At 46.6% G+C, this 9,435-nt stretch overlaps 1 protein-coding gene across 4 annotated transcripts in view; it reads left to right on the top strand.

Annotated features, from left to right (window-relative positions):
• The window catches only part of tor4aa (torsin family 4, member Aa), a 50,713-nt gene that overhangs the window by 23,967 nt on the left and 17,311 nt on the right, over positions 1-9,435 (top strand). For 3 of the 4 annotated variants that reach the window (XM_048613711.1, XM_020523532.2, XM_048613712.1), the window contains exon 2: positions 7,187-7,311. The gene's annotated coding sequence lies outside the window, so the exon portion shown is untranslated. Of the gene's footprint in view, positions 1-6,132; positions 6,276-7,186; positions 7,312-9,435 lie in introns of those variants that run through there. The other variant, XM_048613710.1, reaches the window with a different exon arrangement.

Genomic DNA, 9,435 nt, shown 5'->3' with positions numbered 1-9,435 from the left:
TATGATGCTGCTTGGCCTGCTGTGTTCATCCAGCTCTGCACCTTGTTGTCCCACTTTTCTGAAGAAGGGTCCCAACCTGAAGCATCAACTTTCCTGCTCCTCTGATGCTGCGGTGTTCCTCCAGCTCCACGCTGTATTATCTCTGACTGCAGTTTCATAGAATCCCTACAGTGTGGAAACAGGCCCTTTGGCCCAACAAATCCACACCCACCCTTACAGACCCGTCCCCCTATAACCCACCTAATCTACACATCCCTGAACACTACAGGGTAATTTAGCATGGCCAACCCACCTAGCCTGCACCTATGTGGACTGTGGGAGGAAACCAGAGCACCCGGAGGAAACCCACACAGACATGGGGAGAATGTGCTAACTCCACACAGACAGTCACCCGAGGAATCGAACCTGGGTCCCTGACGCTGTAAGGCAGTAGTGCTAACCACTGAACCACCGTGCCGGCCAGTTTCTTGCTGTCTCCACATCATTGCTTCTTTTGCACAGCCCTTTAAATCTGTGTGTTCTCATTCTTGGTCCTTTTCTGAGTGGGCGCAGTTTCTCCCCACCGACTCTGCCCAGAAAATGCAGATAATCGTCACCTATGACAAGTGACAAGGTTCCTGAGAGGGCAGTCTTAATGAGACAGAGACAATGTCAGAGCTGGAATAGCGAGGAGCACACGGATACTCTGAGAGCAAGGAGGGGATACTCCCAGAGAAACCCACAGAGCTAGGGCAGTAAGGGGCAGCGAGTGAGGGCAATAGGAACACAGTGAGGGTGAAATTCTCATGGGGCAGTGGTCAGGTGCTGTTTGGTGGAAGTTGTTAACAACCTGAATAACTGTGGGTCTGGCCTCATTAACGCGCAGCGTCCTTTCCTACCCCTGACTTCCAGGAGCTGACCATTCCTGATGTATAGTCCGAGCGGGTCCCTGGTGACTCCACCACCCACCACCCCCCGCACCACCACCCCCCACCCCCCGACCCGGCTCCCAGCTCAACCCTGCGACCTTGTGGCCACCATCTTGGATACTGAGCGCCAACATCTCAGGGTCCACTTGCAGTGACCACACTTGCCCGAATTGCCCAGAGCTTGGTATCAGAATGTACCAGCCTCTCACAATAGCATGGCACATCTCCGGTCTGCTTGAACCGCGGCCACATTGTACTTTGGGGTACACAGGCAATGGTCACCACAAGGCTGGTGCACAGGGGTCTGCGAGCTGGGGTGGGGCACCTAATCTGGGCACTGAGCTGTGCCAGCACTCCTGCTGTAATTACACATGGAACAACTTCGGGAGAGAATTGCAGAATTTCGGGTCCGATCCAGCTGGCGGCAAGAGGTGGGGTTGGAGGGTGTGGGGGCACAAGGCCAGATGATGCCAAGCAGAGGTACCTCAGAGGTTAGCTGGAGAGATAGGGAGGGGCCAAGATCAGTGAGTGCCCAGGAAACAGGAATGGGCATTCCATCACGGAGCTATTGGAGCCACATGGACTGGGACTTGGTGCAGTTTTCTCTGTGTCTCTGTCTGAATGGGTTTTGGGGGTAATGTTGAGGAAGGATTCATGTTACGTCCAATTGGTGATCCCCTGGGGAAAAGCTGAGGGGAGTGGTGGATTAGTTTCTGAGCCATGTTTGCATCATTGACAAAATGTACTGGGGGTGAGGCTGACTTTCACATTATGGTTCTGAAGTAGAAGAAGGCCTTTCAGCCCATCAGCTCTGTACTGGCTCTCCAAATGAACAACACAACTTCTTACCAATCTCTGGCCTTTTCCTCGTAACCCATGTTGTTTTTATTCAAATGATTTTATTCAAATGTCTTTATTCAAATGATCATCTCCCTTGTGAATGCATCTATTGAACCTGCCTCGACCACGTTTCCACTCAGTGCATTCCAGGTCTGAACTGCTCACTGCCTGAGAGGCTTTTTCTCATCTCACCTTTGCTTCTTTTGCAAATTACTTTAAATCTGTGCTGCTTGGTTCTCAGGCCTTTTATAAGCAGGAATAGTTTATCCCGATCTACTCTGTCCAGATCCCACATTATTTTGAAAACTTCTCTCAAATACCCCTTCCTGCCTTCTGCTCTGAGGAAAACAGTGCCAACTTCTCCAATCTCTCCTCATAACTGATGTGTCTCATCCTTGGAACTATCGTTAAAAATGTCTCCTGCTCTCCATCAAATGCATTCGCATCCTTCTCATTCAGTAATGTGACACCTACACAGTGCACAGTGCTCCAGCTGAGCTTCAGCCAGTGTCCTACACAGGTTCAGCATAACCTCCCTGCTCTTATTTATGAAGCCTTCCATTGTGTTTGCTTTGTTAATAGCCCTCTTTTTCTGTCCTGCTACCTTCAACAACCTATATACATTTACACCCAAGCCTCTTAGCTCCTGCAGACACTTTAGAATTGGACCTTTTATACTTTCTCAATGTTCCTCCTACAAAAATGCATCTTTTCACACTTCTCTGTGTTGAACTTCATCTGTTCCCTCCACCTGCCTGTTCATATCTTTTGAAGTTCTGTACTGCCCTCTTGACAAATTACATTGCTCCCAAGTCTTGTATCATCGCAAACTTTGAAATTGTCTCTTGCACACTGGGTGTAGATTGTTGTATTTATGAGGAAAAGCAAGACCCCTGAGAAACTCACACACTCAATATAAAGAGTGTAGGGGCATTCTTAAGGTGTAGATCGGGAAGGCAAAGAGAGGATATGAGATAGCCTTGGCAACTTAGGTTAAGGATAATCCAAAGAGATTTGACAAGTACGTTAAGACCAAGAGAGCAACTAGGAGAGGATCCCTTAAAGATCAAAGAGGTTGTCTTTGTGTTGAACCTCAGGAGATGGGAGAGATATTAAATGAATATTTCACATCAGATTTTACTGTGGAGAAAGAAATGAAGGCTTAAGAACTCAGGGCAGTAAATATTGATGTTTTGAAAACAGTTGACATTACAAAAGAGAAAAAGCTGAAAGTCTTAGAAAATATAAAGGTGGATAAATCTCTGGGACCTGATCTAGTGTATCCCAGGACTTTGCGGGAAGTTTGGGAGGAAATTGAGAAGCCCCTTGCAGAAATATTTGTATCATCTACATATATGGGTGAGGTGCTGAATGATGGGATTAAGGTTAATGTAGTGCCTTTGTTTAAGAAGGCAGGTAAGGAGAAGCCTGGGAACTATAGACCTGTGAATTTGACTTCGGTGGTAGGTAAACTGTTGAGGGTGATTCTGAAAGATTGGATTTAGGTGCATTTGGAGAGGCAGCGAATGACCAGGGATAGTCAGCATGGTTTTGTGCACGGGAGATCTTGTCTCACAAACTTGATTGAGTTTTTTGAGGAAGTAACCAAGAAGATTGACGAAGGCAGAGAGGTAGATATTGTTTACTTGGATTTTAGTAAAGCCTTTGACAAGGTTCCACATGGTAGACTAATTAGTAAAGTCAGATCACATGGCATTCAGGGTGAGCTTGTCAATTGGACACAAAATTGGCTTAATGCCAGGGGACAGAGAGTAATGGTGGAAGGTTTTTTCGGACTGGAGGCCTGTGACCCACTGTGTTCCACAGGGATCAGTGCTGGGTCCACTTTTGATTGTCATTTATATAAATGATTTAGATGAGAATATAGAAGGCGTGGTTATTAAGTTTGGAGATGACACCAGGATTGGTGGTATAGTGAATGGTGAAGAACGTTATCTAAGTACAAAGAAATCTTGATCAATTGGGTCGATGGGCTGAGGAGCAGCAGATGGAGTTTAATTTGGATAAATGCAAGGTTTGGTAAAACAAACAAGGACAGGACTTATACAATTAAAAGTAGGGCCTTGGGTAATGTTATAGAATGGAGAGACCTAGGGGTTCAAGTTCATAATTCTTCAAAGTTTGCATCACATGTAGATAGGATGGTTAAGAAGCTGTTTGGCAGGCCTGTCTTCATTGCTCAGAGTCAGAAGTCACACAGCACCAGGCAGAGAGATCAAGGGCAGAGAGATCAAAAGATCATACAAATGATGTGACTGGAGTGTTGAATACTAAGTCTCTGCAGGTGATTGAGAGTGTCAGATGGTGTGAGTAAAGTGTCAACAGCTGAATAACAAGCGAAGGGATGACCTAAAATCTGATTAAATGAGGCAAAGAGATAATTACAAAAAATTAAAAATAAATTGGTGCTGGAGACAAACCAAATGACTGGAATAACATAATAGGTATAAGAGTTGCATGCCGAGGGTCTAATCAAAGTCATAAGTAATCCAAAAGTGTACAAACTAATTAAGGTAGAGAGATCATAACAATTTATCAAGGTGATGGCATCAAAACAGGAGTGTAAGGAAGATTTTACAGATACAGAACAGTGCAGTGGGGTCACATGTAGCGTGATATAAACCCAACATCATGGTTGAGGCTGTCTTCATGGGTACAGAACTTGGCTATCAGTTTCTGCTGGGCGATTCTGCGATGTTCTGTATCCCGAAGGCCGCCTTGGAGGACGCTTACCCGAAGATCGGAGGCTGAATGACCTTGACCACTGCAGTGTTCCCCAACTGAGAGGGAACATTCCTGTTTGGTGATTGTTGTGCAGTGTCCATTCATCCATTGTCGTAGTGTCTGCTTGGTCTCGCTAATATACCATGCCTCGGGGTATCCTCGCCTACAGCGTATGAGGTAGTCGACGTTGGTCGAGTCATATGATTATCTGCCGTGCACGTGTTGGGTGGTGTTCCCACGTGTGATGTTGGTGTCCATGTCGATGATCTGACATGTCTTGCAGAGGTTGCCAGGACAGGGTTGTATGGTGTTGTGGTCAATGTTATCCTGAAGGCTGGGCAGTTTGCTGTGAACATTGGTCAGATTAAGGTTTGGCGATTGTGTGAAGGCGAGAAGTGGAGGTGTGGGGAAGATCTTGGTGAGGTGCTCATCATCAATGATTACATGTTGAAGGCTGCGAAGTACAGGGCGTGGTCTCACTGCTCCAGGAAAGTACTGGACAACAAAGGGTACTCTATCAGCCATGTCCTATGTCTGTCTTCTGAGGAGGTCGATGCAGTTTTTCGCTGTGGCACATCAGAACTGGCAATCGATGAGTTGAGCATCATATCCCGTTCTTATGAAGGCATCTTCCAGCATCTTTAGCTGTCCATCGTGTTCCTCCTCACCTGAGCAGATCCTGTGTATGCGCAGGGCTTGTCCATAAGGGGTGGCTTCTTTATGTTTAGGGTGGAAGCTAGAGAAGTGCAGCATCGTGAAGTTATCCATGGGCTTGCAGTAGAGCGAGGTACTGAGGTGTCTGCCCCTGATGTGTGTGTCCAAGAATAAGACTGATTCTGAAGAGTAGTCCATGGTAAATCTGAAGGTGGGATGAAACTTGTTGATATCATTATGTAATTGTTTCAGTGATTCCTCACCATCAGTCCAGTGGAAGAAAATGTCATCAGTGTATCTGGTGTATAGCGTTGGTTGGAAGTCCTGTGCAGCAAAGAAGTCTGTCTTGAACATATGCATGAAAATGTTGGCATATTGGGGTGCACATTTTGTCCCTATGGCTGTTCCATGTGTCTGGATGAAGAACTTGTTGTTGAACGTGAAGATGTTGTGGTCGAGGATGAAGCGGATGAGTTGTAGGATGGCATCTGGAAATTGGCAGTTGGTGATATTGAGTACTGAGGCTGTTGCTGTGAAGCAGTCGTTCTGGCAGATGCTGGTGTAGAGTGTTAAAACTACACTCAGAATGTTCCTGGTTCAACTGGTCTGTGGGTGCTGAGTTTCTGTAAGAAATCTGTAGAGTCACGACAGAAGCTGGTATTCTTTGTACAATGGGTTGCCCTCAACATAACCAGAGAGGTTCTCACACAGGGTCCCGTTGCCTGATTCGATGGGATATCCAGGTTTGTTGGCTTTGTGTATCTTCAGAAGGCAGTAGGAGTCCCCGATGTGAGAAGTACATGAGCGTAGTCTACTCTGAGGTCTGGATCAAAGGTCTTGATCAGTCTGTTCAGTTGATGGGAGTGTTCTTTAGGCATATCAGCAGGTCGTTGTCTGTAGTGTTCCTGGTTGTTCAGCTGTCGGTAGGCTTCCTTGCAGTCATCTGTTCTGTTCTGTATGACAATGGTTTCTCCTTTGTCTGCAGGTTGGATGCCAATGTTGTGATTGGTCTTGAGAGGACGAATGGCATCACATTGTGCCTGGGTGACGTTCTGCGCTCTCTCATGAGTGCGTCTAATGAATCTGGTGACCTTACAGAGGTTTATAAAATCATGGATAAGGTGAATGGTAGGTGTCTTTTCCCTCAGGTGGGGGATTTCAAGTCTAAGGGGCAGATCTTTAAGGTGAGAGGAGAAAGTTTTAAAAAAGACACGAGAGGCAACTTTTTTTACACAGAGCGTTTTGTGTGTGGAATGAACTTGCAGAGGAAGTGGTGGATGCGGGTACAATTACAACATTTAAAAGACATTTGAATAAGTAGATGAATACGAAATGTTTGGAGGGACATGGGCCAAGCACAGGCAGATGGGACTAGTTTAGTTTGGGAATGTGGTTGGCATGGCCAGGCAGGATGGGATGGTCTGTTTCCATGCTGTATGACTCTATGACTATAACTCCACTAAAAGCTTTGCTGATGTTCATTTTGTAATGCAAATGAGGTACGTAGATTCTGTTGATTTGAAGACCTCTGGTAGGTTTATATCCAGCTAAGTCTTGACAGATATAGCCTTTGTTGAGGGTGCTATCATGTAGCGCGACATTGGCTTCTGGTTATGTGGAAGACATTAGGCACTTGCTCCAGCCTGAAAATTACTCTTTTCTTCGTGTCTCTCTGACAATACTGCCTACATGTTTCCACTGTCCCTTTTAATCCTCTAATTCCAAGTTGTCCCCTTGCTCACAAGTCTGTTGTATTTATCAAATACCTTTTGGAGGTCCACGTACACCACATCCACTGCCTTACCCTTCAGGTGCAGATGGCCTATTTGTTGGGTTTTACACTGGCCAGTGCTGGATTTTTGTTTTAGCTGCTGTGTCCACTCTCCATTACTTCATATCCACTCACCTACAGGAGTCTGAAAGGCTGTGACTAGCCATGGTTCAATTTTCGACGACATCTTTCATCTAAAATGAAGATTTTATATAACCCACAGAGTGGCTGAGAGCCACATTCAACATCTGTTTTAACTTCATTCCAGACTAAAGCAAAGCAGCAATGGGTCTACACGTGGCAAGCTGGCAGAACGACCAGGACGGTTTGTAGGAGGATCCGGCTCAGAGTCCAGGAGAGTGCATAGACATTGCAAAGTCGCCGTGTGGGCTGGTAAGAGAACTCATAATCTTTTAGATTCTCAGCGAGAGTTTCACAGTCCCAACAAACATTCCAGTGTCTCTCTCTTTCAACAGCTGCATTCTGGGATAAAACACACATACACACATACACACACACACACACACACACACATACACACACACACACATACACACACACACACATATACACACACACACACACACACACACACACATACACACACACACACATACACACACACACACATACACACACATACACACACACACACATATACACACACACACACACACACACACACACATACACACACACACACATATACACACACACACATATACACACACACACACACACACACATACACACACACACACATACACACACACACTCATACTCTCATGCACATGCTCACACACATACACTCACACTCACACCCACACTCACCCTCGTACACACACACACATGCTGAAACACATACACTCACACACATGCAGCCCTACAGACTCACACACACAGACTCACAGCACACACACTCTCACAGCCACACACACACATTCTGTCACACCCAACCACACTCACACACTCACACACACACACACACACACACACACACACTCCCTGTCTCTCCCCCCTCACCCACACACACACTCTCTCTCCCCCATCTCATTCACTCACACACACAACCCCACATGACACACACACACACTCACACCTACACCCACAGCATGCGCATTACACATGTGTGCCAGTGCCCAGCTCGCTGGTAGGTTACACCGATCCCAGCTTCACACCTGGATACAGTGGGTGGGCTGGATCTCTTTAAGGGAAGCAGATACTGCTGTGTGTCTAGTTCCATGTCCCTGTGCTGTGAGAGCCCCATCTCCCATTGCAGCAGCACACTTCAATTCTTCACTGTGTCCTTCACACTCCCAAACCCACCAATACTGCCACCAAAGGCACAGGGCAGCAGATACATGGGAACACCACCACCTCCAAGTTCCCCTCCAAGCTGCTAACCATCCTGACTTGGAAATATATCGCCACTCCTTCACTGTCGCTGGGTCAAAATCCTGGAATCCCCTCCCTAAGGGCATTGTGGGTAAACCCACAGCAGGTGGTCTGCAGCGGTTCAAGAAGGCAGCTCACCACCGCCTTCTCAAGGGCAACTAGGGCCAGGCAAGAAATGCTGGCCAGCCAGCAATGCCCACATCTGTTATTCCTCTCACTCCATCAGTGTATCCTCCTGTTCCTTTCTCCTTGTGTGTTGATGAGTTGTTGTTTAATTTGGCGTCATGGTACAACGTTCTGGGCCGAAGGGCCCATCCCTGTGCTCTACTGTTCTATGTTCCCTGAAATCAATCTGTGCTGATGGGCTCCATCACCTCTTGATGGAGAGGATTTCATGTTCTCGCTCAGAGAAGAGAATTCCACTGGATTCCTCAGTAGATTTATTTGTGACCCTCTTATTTTTATAATCCTTAGCTCTGGACCATCCGACAGTTCTGTGCCTCCTCGAGATTGACTCTGACAAACTCCCTGGGTGTCAGGTCCCATCTCAGCCTCAGACTGTTGCTGCTTTCCTGATATTGACAGCCTCTCAGTTCTCGAACATAATAGCCTTGTCAATCTCTGTTGCACCTTCCCTGATTGCAGTCGGTCCTTTTGAGGGACACAGGGCTCCAATACATGGAGTGATGAGGGATAGAAGGAACAGAGAAGATAAACAAAGATCTTCATCAAGGAGTTTGAAATGCTGAGGGCTTTCAGCAAATAGGCGGATGTCGGAGGAGCATGGTCAATCCCGATTTAAAGTAATTAACAACAGAAGCAGCAGATTCTGAGGATATATTAAGGGCGGTGAGTTGTTAGAATGCATTGTAGTTGTACCTGAGAGCAGGCAGTCGAGAACTTTCCAAAAGGAATTCAATGAATATTTGGAAAGAGAAAGCAGGCCAGGACTGTGGGGGTGGGGTGGGGAGAGCAGGGCTGTGGGATGATTTGGATTGGTTTTCTGAAGAGCTGGCACAGTTAGACTGGGCTGAACATCCTCCTTGAGCCCCTCTCTCTCTCATTCTGTGATGCTGTGATTTCCCTGTGCAGTTAAATCCCGGATGTCAGGGTAAGGCCCAG

Source organism: Rhincodon typus, chromosome 28, assembly GCF_021869965.1.
Source record: "Rhincodon typus isolate 14 chromosome 28, sRhiTyp1.1, whole genome shotgun sequence".
Taxonomy (NCBI): domain Eukaryota; kingdom Metazoa; phylum Chordata; class Chondrichthyes; order Orectolobiformes; family Rhincodontidae; genus Rhincodon; species Rhincodon typus.
This window is presented reverse-complemented; position numbering and strand designations above follow the sequence as displayed.